At 47.5% G+C, this 13,425-nt stretch overlaps 1 protein-coding gene across 1 annotated transcript in view; it reads left to right on the forward strand.

Annotated features, from left to right (window-relative positions):
* The window catches only part of LOC135394287 (branched-chain-amino-acid aminotransferase, cytosolic-like), a 313,934-nt gene that overhangs the window by 264,190 nt on the left and 36,319 nt on the right, over positions 1 to 13,425 (forward strand). The window lies entirely within an intron of this gene.

Raw genomic sequence — 13,425 nt, forward strand, 5'->3', positions numbered from 1 at the left:
CTGTCACTACTGTGTCGTAGGCGACCTGGAGCCCATTCTTCTTAATTGTCCATGCTACCAACCTTCCCGAACCGCTCTCTCTGAGATGCTAAGTCAGTTGGAATTTCATCCCTTCTCCTGGCCAAATCCAGCCCATCAACGCTCCGCGATGAGAGCGTTTTGTCTTTTTGGACACAACAGAACGTCGATCCTTGTGGTGAAGGGGCACATTATTTCATCCCTCCTTATGTCAGCAGTGGGGTAGAGTATCGCCCCTAGCGACGAAATTCCCCATTATTAACCTTGGAAATAAAGTTTTTGTTGTTTTATTGATACTGTAGGCCAATTCCTTCAATTGGTTTCGCATTCTGTGACCTGGTGCAGTCTGTATAATACATGTTCGATCACATTAAATCAACTGGAAATCAGCGTTTAGCATTTATATTCATTAAGCCAATTCATTGAATTCGTTCTTTATTCCGTGGGTGCTGTCTTCGCCACACAGCGTAGTGGAACACGATGTCGCGAAGGTTGCTTCCCTGCAAAACCCCTGATCCGTCAGTGAGGAACTTGTACCTGTACTTGTACCTATTTAAAAAAAAAGGTTGAGGGCTTCGTGCGCGGGGCCTATGGAAGCGCGGGGCTTAAGGCGGTCGCCTTACTCGCCCCCCCCCCCTCCTATCGCCGGCCCTAATGCAGATGAATAATTTTTGTGTGTTCCCACTTTGGTACCACAGTTACAAATTAGCGTCACTGTTTTCGTTTCTTGCTCCACGCTGTTGAACGTTATCATAAGGCTGCGAACATATAATTAGCATCGAAAATATGCTTGTATTCTACTTCTAAATCTACATCCGATCGGGAGGCAATTTCGAACTCCCAGTGATATCATGAAAAGACATCCTGGTTAGACAACGCTAGGACGTTTCGAATGACATCTTTATTTACATCAACGGGACATTTCTTACGGATCAGGACTTCGGGATCATTTCAGGACGTCCATCGGACATCGGTGGTTTACTGGGCCGTGTGTACTTAACTATACAAAGACGTCGATAAAGAACAAAGACTAAGTGATCCTGCAATGTCGCCTTTAAACGATATGTGTTTAGTAGTTAATAATCGTTTTAATACTTGGGGACACATGTGTCCCATTGGCCTCAAAGGGTTAAAGAGTGGAATAGCAAAACGCCCGAGCTGAGTGAAGAAATTGCCTCCCCTCTGGTACAGGTGCGAACTGTATACCGTCGGAACGCCAAATCCCTATATTGGTACTGCTTTAGTGTACATGCTTAAAGTGCAGCGTCAGCGTCGATCTACCGCGATTTTGTAGCGGTAGCTTGCGACACGTGTCGTCGCGTATAGAGACGGTGATTGAGGAAACTTCGCGCTGCACTAACTTAAAGTACTGAACAGGAAGAAAGCTGAAACTCAGTTGTTCTCTTGTTCTATCGTAAATTAATGTAATTAATTTCAGTATCGGATGACGCCCGTTTCCCACTACAAAGGGCGTGACGAGATCAGTGTATATCATAATACAGGTAATGGGAAGATCTATGGTCACTTCGTCGACGCCCGAATCATTTTCGGTAAATACAGTTTTCGCACCGAAACCCAGTAGGTACGCAAAGTAATCGGATAATGTAAGTGACACATTTTCTCGCAAGCTCACCGAACAACTCCTCGCCCACGCATGGTACACGAGGGAAGCCTCGGGTTGCAGACGCTCGTTGACGGGGGTCACGAATCACGAGAGCTTCGGGTGTTTCGTAGTAATTTGGTGGAAGTGAAATGCGCAGAGTTTCCGTCTCCCAAGTGCTCATGTGAATGCGGTACGTCTTCACTATGGGATTACACGATCATCGCTTTTGGGAACTTTCAACGTGGATGTGCTTCACCTGAATGAGGTCCAGGAACTCGCTTGACAAGTTGAAATTCGCCGGGAGAGAGAGCGAGTAAGTGTTGTCTTTGTATTCCACCCTTGATTCTGCATCGTTCGTCGCTCTGAAGAATCCGTTGAATGTGTCGGTAATTAGCGATCGGGGGTTCCAAAATTAGATCATTACTGATCAGTATCACTCGACGAACTCACATAATAACGGCTCTTTCCTCCGCAAGCGGTAACACGTTTGAGACCATGCGTACTCTGCCTCCGTCCAGATGATCTCCATCGATATCGGCGATTCCAAAAGCGATATGCAGCGGTCTATCGATTAATTTCCCCGCGTGCACGCGCGATGGTAGCTTAAGCACATATAGTGATCTTCATCGTAAGTCCACCCTATCCCATATTCAGGGAATATTTTATTCAATAGTGTGTCCGTATCTTCGAATGTGAGTTGTTTTGTTTGCCTGTTCTCCTTATAGCGTTATCAGGTTATCTGGCGCTTGGTTCACGTTCAGGAAGCTGTTGGGATTGGAAAATTCCTCAAGGCCGACAACGTACGAATCATCCAGGTGTAGCGGCTTATCTAACGCGACCGTGAAGTCGTTCAGCATATGCAGCAGGTGCAGGTCCATGCTGGCGTTCGAGAGCAGATACATGTAAAATTAATTTTCTGACATCGCTGGCGGGCACCAAAGAATCGTGATCTTTGGCGTATCCGGTCCAAGGAACCAAGTAGTGCTACACCCCATTAATTTTCTTCTTTCTAATCACCGCGGATATGAGTCGCCTATCGTATGAGGAAAGATGGTGAACGGGCTGCAATTCCTGCTCGTAGAATGATCCCAGAATTTCTTTTCCCTTTGACTCTTTCATGTACACTATGGGTGGATCGGTGTTTCTCATTCACGATACCTCGAACACTTTAGCCGTCCACCTTTGATGGTAGCCTTTGGCGAACACGCCGCGATCTAACGCGATCCTCACCTGGTCCCCTACTTGATACTTGCTCTCGCGCGGGGTCGTCTTACGATTCAATCTGTTGAACAGAGCTGCTTTATTCCCGGCGTTCACGTTTTTCAGCTTCGCGCCCGTAACGGAATGTACCGAGTCGTTATAGTCAGCCACTATCCTCGGCAGCACGTTGATATAATTAAACTTCCCCATACTAGTGAAATTTCTGGCTATTCTTTCTCTAATTGTTCTTTGTACACGTTCACAGTAGGTAGCTTTCTTTCCTCTTTGTGTTGTATAGTGATTTAGTAGTGACTGAAAATAGTGACGAATGGGGAACCCCCAAAATTAGCCTCCACTATCGGTGAGGAGATTCTTCAAAATTCCATGATGGAAAACTCGTTGGAAAGCTTTCTTTACGTCTTGCGGGCGCTTTGTGCGAATGGGGACCATGTACAGTTACCTGGATAGTGTATCTATGACAGTTAAGATGTACTTGTAGCCCTTGTTAAATTTCTGATATTTACGCATATCCAGGAGGTCCGGCTGATATAAATCCCTCATGTGAATTGCGATGATAGAGCGCCGCTTAAAACTTTTTCTTCACTGGCTTGTGAAGGGTGTAAGCATCTTCTTTTTTCAGCTGTTCGATGGCTTCTCTGCGCGTGAGCTTGTGATAACGTTGGTACCGATCCACTCCACCTAACCCTTTCTCCTTGATCTTTCTATAGGGCCCCATATTTGCTCCAGCTAGCAATTCGGTGTATTTTCAGAGCGCTTATAATTTTCTATATTTTTTTGTACCAACTGGGTTTCTTGATGAGCGCGTGCTAAGTAGCTGCTAAATAGCTCAGAGAGCCACAATGTTTGAGCGGTTGATTCACTTCCCTTATATACTAGCACATTATCCGCTTGCCAGGTGAAAACTTTCTTCAATTCTTTTAGCGTGCTTTATCAACACCGGAGGGTAGAAGATCAAACTCGAATTGGTTGGGTTCCGGTTTCGGTTTGAAATTGGGTTCCGAATGGACGGGTTCCAGAGGAGGAGGATGATAGTGAGCACGCTTGAGCAAGTAATAGAGGGCTTTCAGTATTTTACCCACTTTTATACCGTCCGAATCATTGCGTTTCAGAACTTCACCTATTTCTATTCTATGAGCCATGACTGATGGCTTTGGATATCGCTCGCCCGGCGACTCCCGCCACGAGACTCAAGAGCCCTGAGAGGAGCAGTGGAAGTATGGGAATGAGACCACCTCGTTGTCCCCTAATATATTTCTTCAACTGCTGGTGGCACTTCTGAAGTGACTTGCAAGCGACGAAGCGGATGATTTTTTTGTGTTTTTTCAAGTTTTCATGAAGTTCCGTCGAAAGTGGGATATTCCGCGCACAATGTTGAGACAGATTTCCTAAAGGATTCGAATGTCATCGCAGCTGAGCACTTTAAGTAACTCTGCATGGTGCGCCGATTTGCTGGTGGCCAATACTTTGAGGAGCGCGAGATGTCTTCTAAGATCGGTCATTTCGCAGGTGTAAACAGGAACTGCCACTCGTGCCGGCTTCGCGTATGATGACCCACAACTTGTTTGTGGTGTAACAGGAGCGTGATATGTGGCAACGCATCTCAACGAAGTTCTCTCGCTCGTGTGGCGCGTCGAAATGGAACCACATGGAGTTGATGCACCTGAGTTGTGCCATCTGGTGGCACTCTAACGAGGAAAGTTTGGACATCTGAGAAAAAGCCGCAGTGGGGCCGCTGGGGTGGCCAATCAGCTGGTTTACAAGGAGCCAATCAGCGCGAAGTGGAGCCGACCAATCGGCGATCAGTAGAGGGCAGCATGCTGACCAATTAGTGGGCTTAGAATGGACCAATCAACGTGCGAGCTGCGGAGCCAAGCTAGCAAATTAACATAAAGAGGCGGAGCCATGATCAGTAAGCTTAGCGTGGACCAGTCAATGGTGGAGCCGACTCATTAGCATAAAGGGCCGGGCTTGCAGTGGATCAATCAGCACACCAAGCAGAGCAAGCCAGCTCATCAGCATAAGGGGTGGAGGTATGGCCAACCAATCAGCGATCAGTAGGTTTGGAGCGGACCAATCAGCGTGAAGTGGGCAGAGCCAAAAAGGGGGCCTGTCAATCAAAGTGGGACCACCAATAAGAGCTTGAACCAATCAGCGTGAAGGGGCGGAGTCAAAAAGGGGGCTTAGAACTGGCTTGTGTTGGATTAGAATTGGCTTCTATTGGATTAGAAATAAGACGTTGTTATAGCAGTCCCGTCATACTACTGCTGTGCAGCCTTGTCTTGCCTACGATTCGGGCTCTGTATATTGTTCACAAGTTTTCTTCTTTTTTTTGTTATTTTATTTCAGTTTACTTTCTCATGTGCACAAATATGATATTGAGGGGGACATTTTCTTTTTTACACCTGAATAAGCTAGGACGCTTTTAAGAGGCGCAGACTTTTGTTCCTTATCTTATAATCATTACTCAGGTGGATCATTACTGCGTTGCATACTGTGTTATTCATTTTCTTCTCTCAAACCAGGGCGGCCCATGTGTATGGCAGCTGAAGTCTTTCACCGGGGTAACATGCAAGAAAGAACAACTCCAGCAAGTGCTCTGCAGTTTACCTCTAAAATAAAGAAACCTACGTGTCATGCACTATGCCCTCATGCCGCCCTCGGTGGCTCAGTCGGTAGCGTGTTCGCCTGCTGATCCCAAGATCGCGGGTTCAAGCCCGGCCGAGGACAGTGGCAACTTGGTGGAAGGGTACAAGTTGCTTTGACACGTCGACTTCCGCGAGGGACGTTAAATGTGGTGTGCCGTGTGTCGAGATTTCGGCGCACGTTAAAAACCCTCAGGTGGGCAAAATTAATCCACACACCCGACTACTGTGGCGTCGCCCATGATCGCAGTTGTCTCGCGACGCAAATCCCCGAATTATTACTGTCCGAGATGGCAGGAGAGTTTATTCCTGCTACATCTCTGCGCTTTGTTTTACATTACCAAAAATAACCTTACCAACCATTACCATATCAGTGGTGTACTACTGTGTTCAACCAGTTCAACTTGCTCTGGGCATCCTGTAAAGCCTGTGCAGCTACTTCAGCCCTTATTTGCTGGTAACATTGGTGCCAATACAGTTGTTAGATGAGATGTGCGACAGTGTAAAATAGAATAGATCCTGTGTTTGCATATGCATACAAGTTATGCATGTGTAGCATATAATGGGTATATGTAGATGTTTCAGTTATTAGCTCTTGTGTATTTTAGTTATCGTACTATTTGAGCTAAATGCCTATATTTCAGCTGTTTGAGCCTAGTGCCCGCGTCCTTGACACACATACAAGTGGGCCCACATCCTCGGTGGAGCTTGCACAGCTAGGACTCTGTCCAGGTGGCAAATTGAACAGTTCTTTTACAAAGAAGGCAGATTTCCGCCAGAAGACCAAAAAAGTTTGAAGTAGTACCAATTACTTCTCTCTTTTTAAATTGCGAATATGTTACGTGACTACTAGGGATTTTTGCTTCTTTCCAGGTACCTCAACTGGTGACTTCAAGCTTATGTAATGCAATAGTATAAGGTGGCAATGACGCAGGCGAGCTGGTGTCGTTTGTGTCCCGCAGTCTCGGGGTTATCGAATTGGAAACCTTGTTGAACAATGAATGTGTTAAACAACAAACAGTTATCAGAAATAAATACGATGTGCTCAGCATTGGATACCTCATAAAACACAAATTCTTGCGTGAAACATATTCTTAGGCAAACAATAAGTCCTTCGACGGAAGGAAATACAGCCAGCCCGTCCCGTCGCGTCTGTAGACCACGAAATGCAGAGTAAATCAGAATCGCTTGAAAGCGCGAAGCTCCTTTGAATAATAGTAGTAATGATAACGAAGAACACGAGTTGAAACAAAGTAAAAGAAAACAATAGACCACACAGTCTTTTACGATATGTCAAACAAATCGAACAATAAAGCGGGACAGCTTCCAAATATCAGAGCACTTCACAACGCACTTGCTTTGTTGTCAGATTCCCAACATGTAAATATAACTGCAGCTGACGTAAATATAATTGCAACGTCAGGCAACCACCAGGCACTTTCCATTTGTGACGGCGATACAACCAATACAACGTTGCGGTGAATTGGCTAGAGGCCCACGTAACTCGTCAGCAAAGCCTCATAGCCACGAAGATGGGTGCTTGGGTTCCTTGTTGTGAACGGCCGCCGAGCAGAACACGATTACATTCGATGAAAAAGTAGAGCTCACATGTCATACCTGCCAGCGCAAGTGTAGCAAACGGTTCACACACAAAGGGCTGTTCATTATAGCGGGTTATCCAAACGCCTGCAACGAAGAGAAACGTAATGCTTCAGCCCTCAGACGCGACTAGAGACCGTGTGACCTTCTAGGTGCGACTGGCAGGCGCCAACGGGCTCACAGCTGACTATGGCTAGCATTACTTGGCATTGCGCAACACCGGTGACGTAACGGGGGCCAGAGCACAGCGCGTATGGTTACCCGATCCACAGGAGAATGCGCGCGGGAGAGGAACAATGTGAAAGTGACACTTCATGCGCGCGCTTCTCACACAGTGGAGCGATTTCGTCCGGAAAAATTTCTGGCATATTAGTTTCTCGGCGGGAAGAACAGTTTGCAGCAAAAAAATTATGGGGGTTCGGGAAATTTCATAGTCCCTTTAAGGACGTACAAACCTACAATCAGGACGTACGGACTTTCAATAAGGGCATGCAGGCCTACGTCCTCAATAAAGGGCTAACTCCTGCATGCCTCATCACTGCAGGTTTTACAGCTTCCTCTTGTGGAGGAAAACTTAATGTTACTGGGCCTCATTTAGAGGGAAAGTCTAGGTTCTTGCTCCACGCTCAGAACGGAAATTCTGGGTTAACGCTGGGTCCACGCTGGATTCCTGCTCCTCTTTCTGGAATCAACGGCCGTGGGCAGTCGAAAAAAGCAGGTACGGCAGATCTGCGTTAAAGGACATACAAACCTACAATCAGGACGTACAGACTTCCACTAAGGGCATGCAGACCTACGTCCTTAATGCAGGGCTTACTGCTGCATACCTCATCACTGCAGGTTTTACAGCTTCCTCTTGTGGAGGAAAACTCAATGTTACTGGACCTAATTTAGAGGGAACGTCTAGGTTCTTGCTCCACGCTAAGAACAGAAATTCTGGGTTCCTGCTCCTCTTTCTGGAATCAATCGCAGTCAACGGCAATCCAGACAAAAGCAAGTACGTGCAGACTTGTGTTAAGGCCGCGCCAATCTACACTAGGACGTACCAACTTCCAATAAGGACATGCAGGCCTACGGCCCTAGTAAAGGACTTACTGCTGCATGCCTCACTGCTGCAGGCATTACAGCTTCCTCTTGCGGAGGAAAACTCAAGGTTACTGGACCTCATTTAGAGGGGACGTCGTTCTTGCTCCACACTAAGGAGGGAAATTCTGGGTTCCTGCTTCCCTTTCTGGAATCACTGGGAGACTACGGCAATCCAGACAAAAGCAAGTACGTACAGACTTGCGTTAAGAGCGGACCAACCTATAATCAGGACGTACAGACTTCCAATAAGGATATGCAGGCCTATGGCCCTAGTAAACAGCTTACTGCTGCATCCCTCACCGCTGCTGGCTTGACGCAGCTTCCTCTTGTGGAGGAAAACTCAAGGTTACTGGAGCACTTTTGGAGGGAAGGTCTATGTTGTTGCTCCACGCTAAGGACGGAAATTTTCTGTTCTTGCCCTTCTTGCTGGAATCAACGGCAATCTAAGGCAATTCACTAAAGCAGGATTTACGTTAAGGATGTACTAGCCTACAATCAGGGCGTGCAGACTTCCAATGAGGACATCCAGCCCTACGGCGTTACTGCTACATGCCTCACCACAGCAGGTTTTACAGCTTCCTATTGTGGAGAAAAACTCAAGGTTACTGCACCTCTTCGGAAGGGAACATCTAGGTTCTTGCTCCACGGTAAGGAGGGAAATTCTGGGTACCGGCTCCTCTTTCTGAAATGAACGGCAGTCTGCGGCAAACCAAACAAAAGCAAGTACGAACAGACTTGCGTTACCGACATGCAAACAGGACGTACAGACTTTCAATAAGGACATGCGGGCCTACGTCCTTAATAAAAGGCTTACTGCTGCATGGCTCACCACTGCAGGTTTTCCAGCTTCTTATTGTGGGGGAAAACTCAATGTTGCTGCACCTCTTTTGGAGGGAAATCTAGGTTCCTGCTCCACGCTGAGGGAAATTCTGGGTTCCTGCTCCTATTTCTGGAATCACTGGGAGTCTACGGCAATCCAGACAAAAGCAAGTACGTGCAGACTTGTGTTAAGAACGGACCAACCTATAATCAGGACGTACAGACTTCCAATAAGGATATGCAGGCCTATGGCCCTAATAAACAGCTTAATGCTACATGCCTCACCGCTGCTGGCTTGACGCAGCTTCCTCTTGTGGAGAAAAACTCATGGTTACTGGACCACTTTTGGAGGGAAGGTTTAGGTTCTTGCTCCACGCTAAGGACGGAAATTCAGGGTTCCTCGCCCTCTTGCTGGAATCAACGGCAGTCTACGGCACTCCAGACAAAAGCAGCTATATGGCAGATTTGAGTTAACGACGTACCAACCTACAATCAGGACGTACAGACTTCCAATAACGATATGCAGGCCTACGGCGGTAACAAATGCCTTACTGCTGCATGCCTCACAGCTGCAGGTTTAAGAGCTTCCCCTTGTTGAAGAAAACCCAAGGTTACAGGACCTCTTTTGGAGGGAAAGTCTAGGTTCTTGCTCCACGCTAAGGACGGAAATTTTTTGTTCTTGCCCCTCTTGCTGGAATCAACGGCAATCTACGACAATTCAGACTAAAGCAGGATTTACATTAAGGATGTACTAGCCTACAATCAGGACGTGCAGACTTCCAATGAGGGCATCCAGCCCTACGGCGTTACTGCTACATGCCTCACCACAGCAGGTTTTAGTTTCCTATTGTGGAGAAAAACTCAAGGTTACTGCACCTCTTCGGAAGGGAAAATCTAAGTTTTTGCTCCACGGTAAGGAGGGAAATTCTGGGTTGCGGCTCCTCTTTCTGAAATGAACGGCAGTGTGCGGCAAACCAAAGAAAAGCAAGTACGAACAGACTAGCGTTAGCGACATGCAAACAGGATGTACAGACTTTCAATAAGGACATGCGGGCCTACGTCCTTAATAAAAGGCTTACTGCTGCATGCCTCATCACTGCGGGTTTTACAGCTTCCTCTTGTGGAGGAAAGCTCAATGTTACTGGACCTCATTTGGAGGGAAAGTCTAGGTGCTTGCTTCACGCTAAGAACGGAAATTCTGTGTTCCTGCTCCTCTTTCTGGAATCAACGGCAGTCTGTGGCAAAAAAAAAAAAAAGCAGGTAGGCAGATTTGCGTTAAGGCCGTACAGACTTCCACTAAGGACATGCAGGCATACGTCCTTAATAAAGGGCTTACTGCTGCATGCCTCATCACTGCAGGTTTTACAGCATCCTCTTGTGGAGGAAAGGTCAAGGTCGCTGCACCTCTTTTGGAGGGAATGTCTAGGTTCTTGCTCCACGCTAAGAACGGAAATTCTGGGTTCCTGCTCCTCTTCCTGGAATCAACGGCAGTCTATGGCAATCCAAAAAAGCAGGTATGGCAGATTTGCGTTAAGGACGTACAAATCTTCAATCCGGACGTACAGACTTCCGCTTAGGACATGCAGGCATACGTCCTTAATAAAGGGCGTACTGCTGCATGCCTCATCACTGCAGGTTTTACAGCATCCTCTTGTGAAGGAAAGCTCAAGGTCACTGCACCTCTTTTGGAGGGAAAGTCTAGGTTCTTGCTGTACGCTAAGACGGAAATTACGGTTCCTGCTCCTCTTTCTGGAATTAACGGCAGTTTCCGGCAATGCAGACAAAAGCAAGTACGGCAGATTTGCGTTAAGGACGTACGAGCCTACAATCAGGACGTACAGACTTCCAATAAGAACATGCAGGCCTACGGCGTTGATAAAGGTCATACTGCTGCATGGCATACCACTGCAGGTTTTACAGCTTCCTCTTGCGGAAGAAAACTCAAGGTTATTGGACCTCTTTTGGTGGGAAAGTCTAGGTTCTTGCTCCACGCTAAGGACGGAAATTCGGGGTTCCTGCCCCTTTCTGGAATCAACGGTAGTCTACGGTAATCCAGATAAAAGCAGGCACGGCAATTCTACGTTAAGGACGCACCAACTTACAATCAGAATGTACAGACTTCCAATAAGAACATGCAGGCCTACGGCGTTCATAAATGCCTTACTGTTCCATGCCTCACCACAGCATGTTTTATAGCTTCTTATTGTGGAGGAAAACTCAATGTTACTGCTGCACCTCTTTTGGAGGGAAAATCTAGGTTCTTGCTCCACGCTAAGGACTGAAATTCTGGGGTTCTTGCCCCTCTTTCTGGAATCAACGGCAGTCTACGGCAATCCAGACAAAATTAAGTACTGCAGATTTGCGTTAAGGACGTACGAGCCTACAATCAGGACGTACAGACTTCCAATAAGGACATGCAGCCCTACGGCGTTAATAAATGCCTTACTGCTGCATGCCTCACCACTGCAGGTTTTACAGCTTCCTCTTGTGGAGGAAAACTCAAGGTTACTGTACCTGTTTTGGAAGGAAAGTCTAGGTTCTTGCTCCATGCTAAGGATGGAAATTCTGGGTTCCTGCTCCTCTTTCTGGAATTAATGGCAGTCAACGGCAATCCAGACAAAAGCAAGTACGCGCAGACTTGTGTTAAGGACATGCCAACCTACGAGGGGTGTTCAAGTCAAACCGGGACTTTTCATTTTTCGCAAAAGTAAAATGAACTTACAGGCGAGAAATTAGTTTTATTTTTCAACCTAATCTCCAGCTGCGCTAATGCACCTGTCCCTGCGTTTCACGAGGGCTTCGATGCCAGCAGTGTAGAAATCCTTACCGGCGCGTAGCAGCCATGATTGGACCGCATTCATGACCTCGTGGTCGCAGCTGAAGTGGCGGCCCCCAAGGAACACCTTCAGTGGCCCGAAGAGGTGGAAATCGCTGGAGGCGAGGTCTGGACTGTAAGGGGGATGTGGCAGCAACTCCCAGCCATGTTCCTGTAAGGTGCGTGTCGTGAGATGCGCGGTATGCGGGCGTGCATTGTCCTGTAGGAGGAGGACTCCTTTGGTGATGAGGCCCGGTCGCTTTTGCTTCAGCGCCTTATACACATCCCTGAGAACCTGGCAGTAATATGCACTATTGATGGTGGTACCACTGGGCAGAAAATCAACATGAACAATGCCAGCCTTGTCCCAGAAAACCGTGGCCATGATATTACCGCAGACGGGGTGCCTCGGTACTTCTTGGGAGCAGGCGAGACCTGATGCTTCCACTGTTTTGATGCGCGTTTAGACTCAGGAGTGAAATGGTGCACCCACGTTTCATCGCACGTGATGATCCGATCAAGGAACGACTGTCCTTCAGCGTCGAAACGGTACCTTAGCTCTTGGGAGATTTCCAATCTTCTCTGCCGGTCAAACACGGAGAGCTGCCTCGGGACCCGACGGGCACTAACTTTCCGAAACTGGAGGTGTTCACGAATGATAGTGTTCAACGTTCCCACAGAAAGGTCCGTCTTTCGAGCCAGTTAGAGACATGTTATCCGTCGTTTCTTGAGGATCAGGCGCTCCACAAGTTCGATGTTCTCAGGAACTCTGACATTGGGCTGTGAGCCGCCCCGGCCGCGATCGTCCTGCACTGATGTACGGCCGTCTCGGAACCGTTTGCACCACTCAAACGCTTTGCTGCGGCTAAGTGTATCGTGGCCATACTGAGCCTGAAGTCTGTGAATTTCAGATGATTTTACGGCTTCATTCACGAGAAACTTGATGACAATTCGCTGTTCGATGTGCGCGCTCCACCTCGTTGCGGGCCATCTTGTCCAGCACGTGTCTTCTGTTTTGCACAAACTTTGGACCACCACGTGGTGAACGCGGATGCCTGTCGCGTGTGAAAATGACGAAAAAGAAGTAGCGCGAGCCATTTGTACACTTAGGAGACAGAAAGTCCCGGTTTGACTTAGGTTTACATTATGACGTACAGACTTCCAATAAGGACATGCAGGCCTACGGCCCTAATAAACGGCTTTCTGCTGCATGCCTCACTGCTGCAGGCTTTACAGCTTCCTCTTGCGGAGGAAAACTCAAGGTTACTGGACCTCATTTGGAGGGGAAGTCGTTCTTGCTCCACACTAAGGAGGGAAATTCTGGGTTCCTGCTTCCCTTTCTGGAATCAATGGCAGTCCAAGGCAATCCAGACAAAAGAAGCAAGTACATGCAGACTTGCGTTAAGGACGTATAAACCTACAATCAGAACGTGCAATCTTTCAATAAGGACATGCAGGCCTACGTCCTTAATAAAGGGCTTAGGGCTGCGTGCCTCTCCGCAGCAGGTTTTACAGTTATTTGCACCTCTTTTGGACAGAAAGTCACTTTCGATTTCGTCGGTCATGTTGGCCATCTCGGTGCCTTGCAGACGACTGCGGCCGGGTCAGACTGGTCCAGATTC

The sequence above is a fragment of the Ornithodoros turicata genome, chromosome 5, assembly GCF_037126465.1.
Source record: "Ornithodoros turicata isolate Travis chromosome 5, ASM3712646v1, whole genome shotgun sequence".
Taxonomy (NCBI): domain Eukaryota; kingdom Metazoa; phylum Arthropoda; class Arachnida; order Ixodida; family Argasidae; genus Ornithodoros; species Ornithodoros turicata.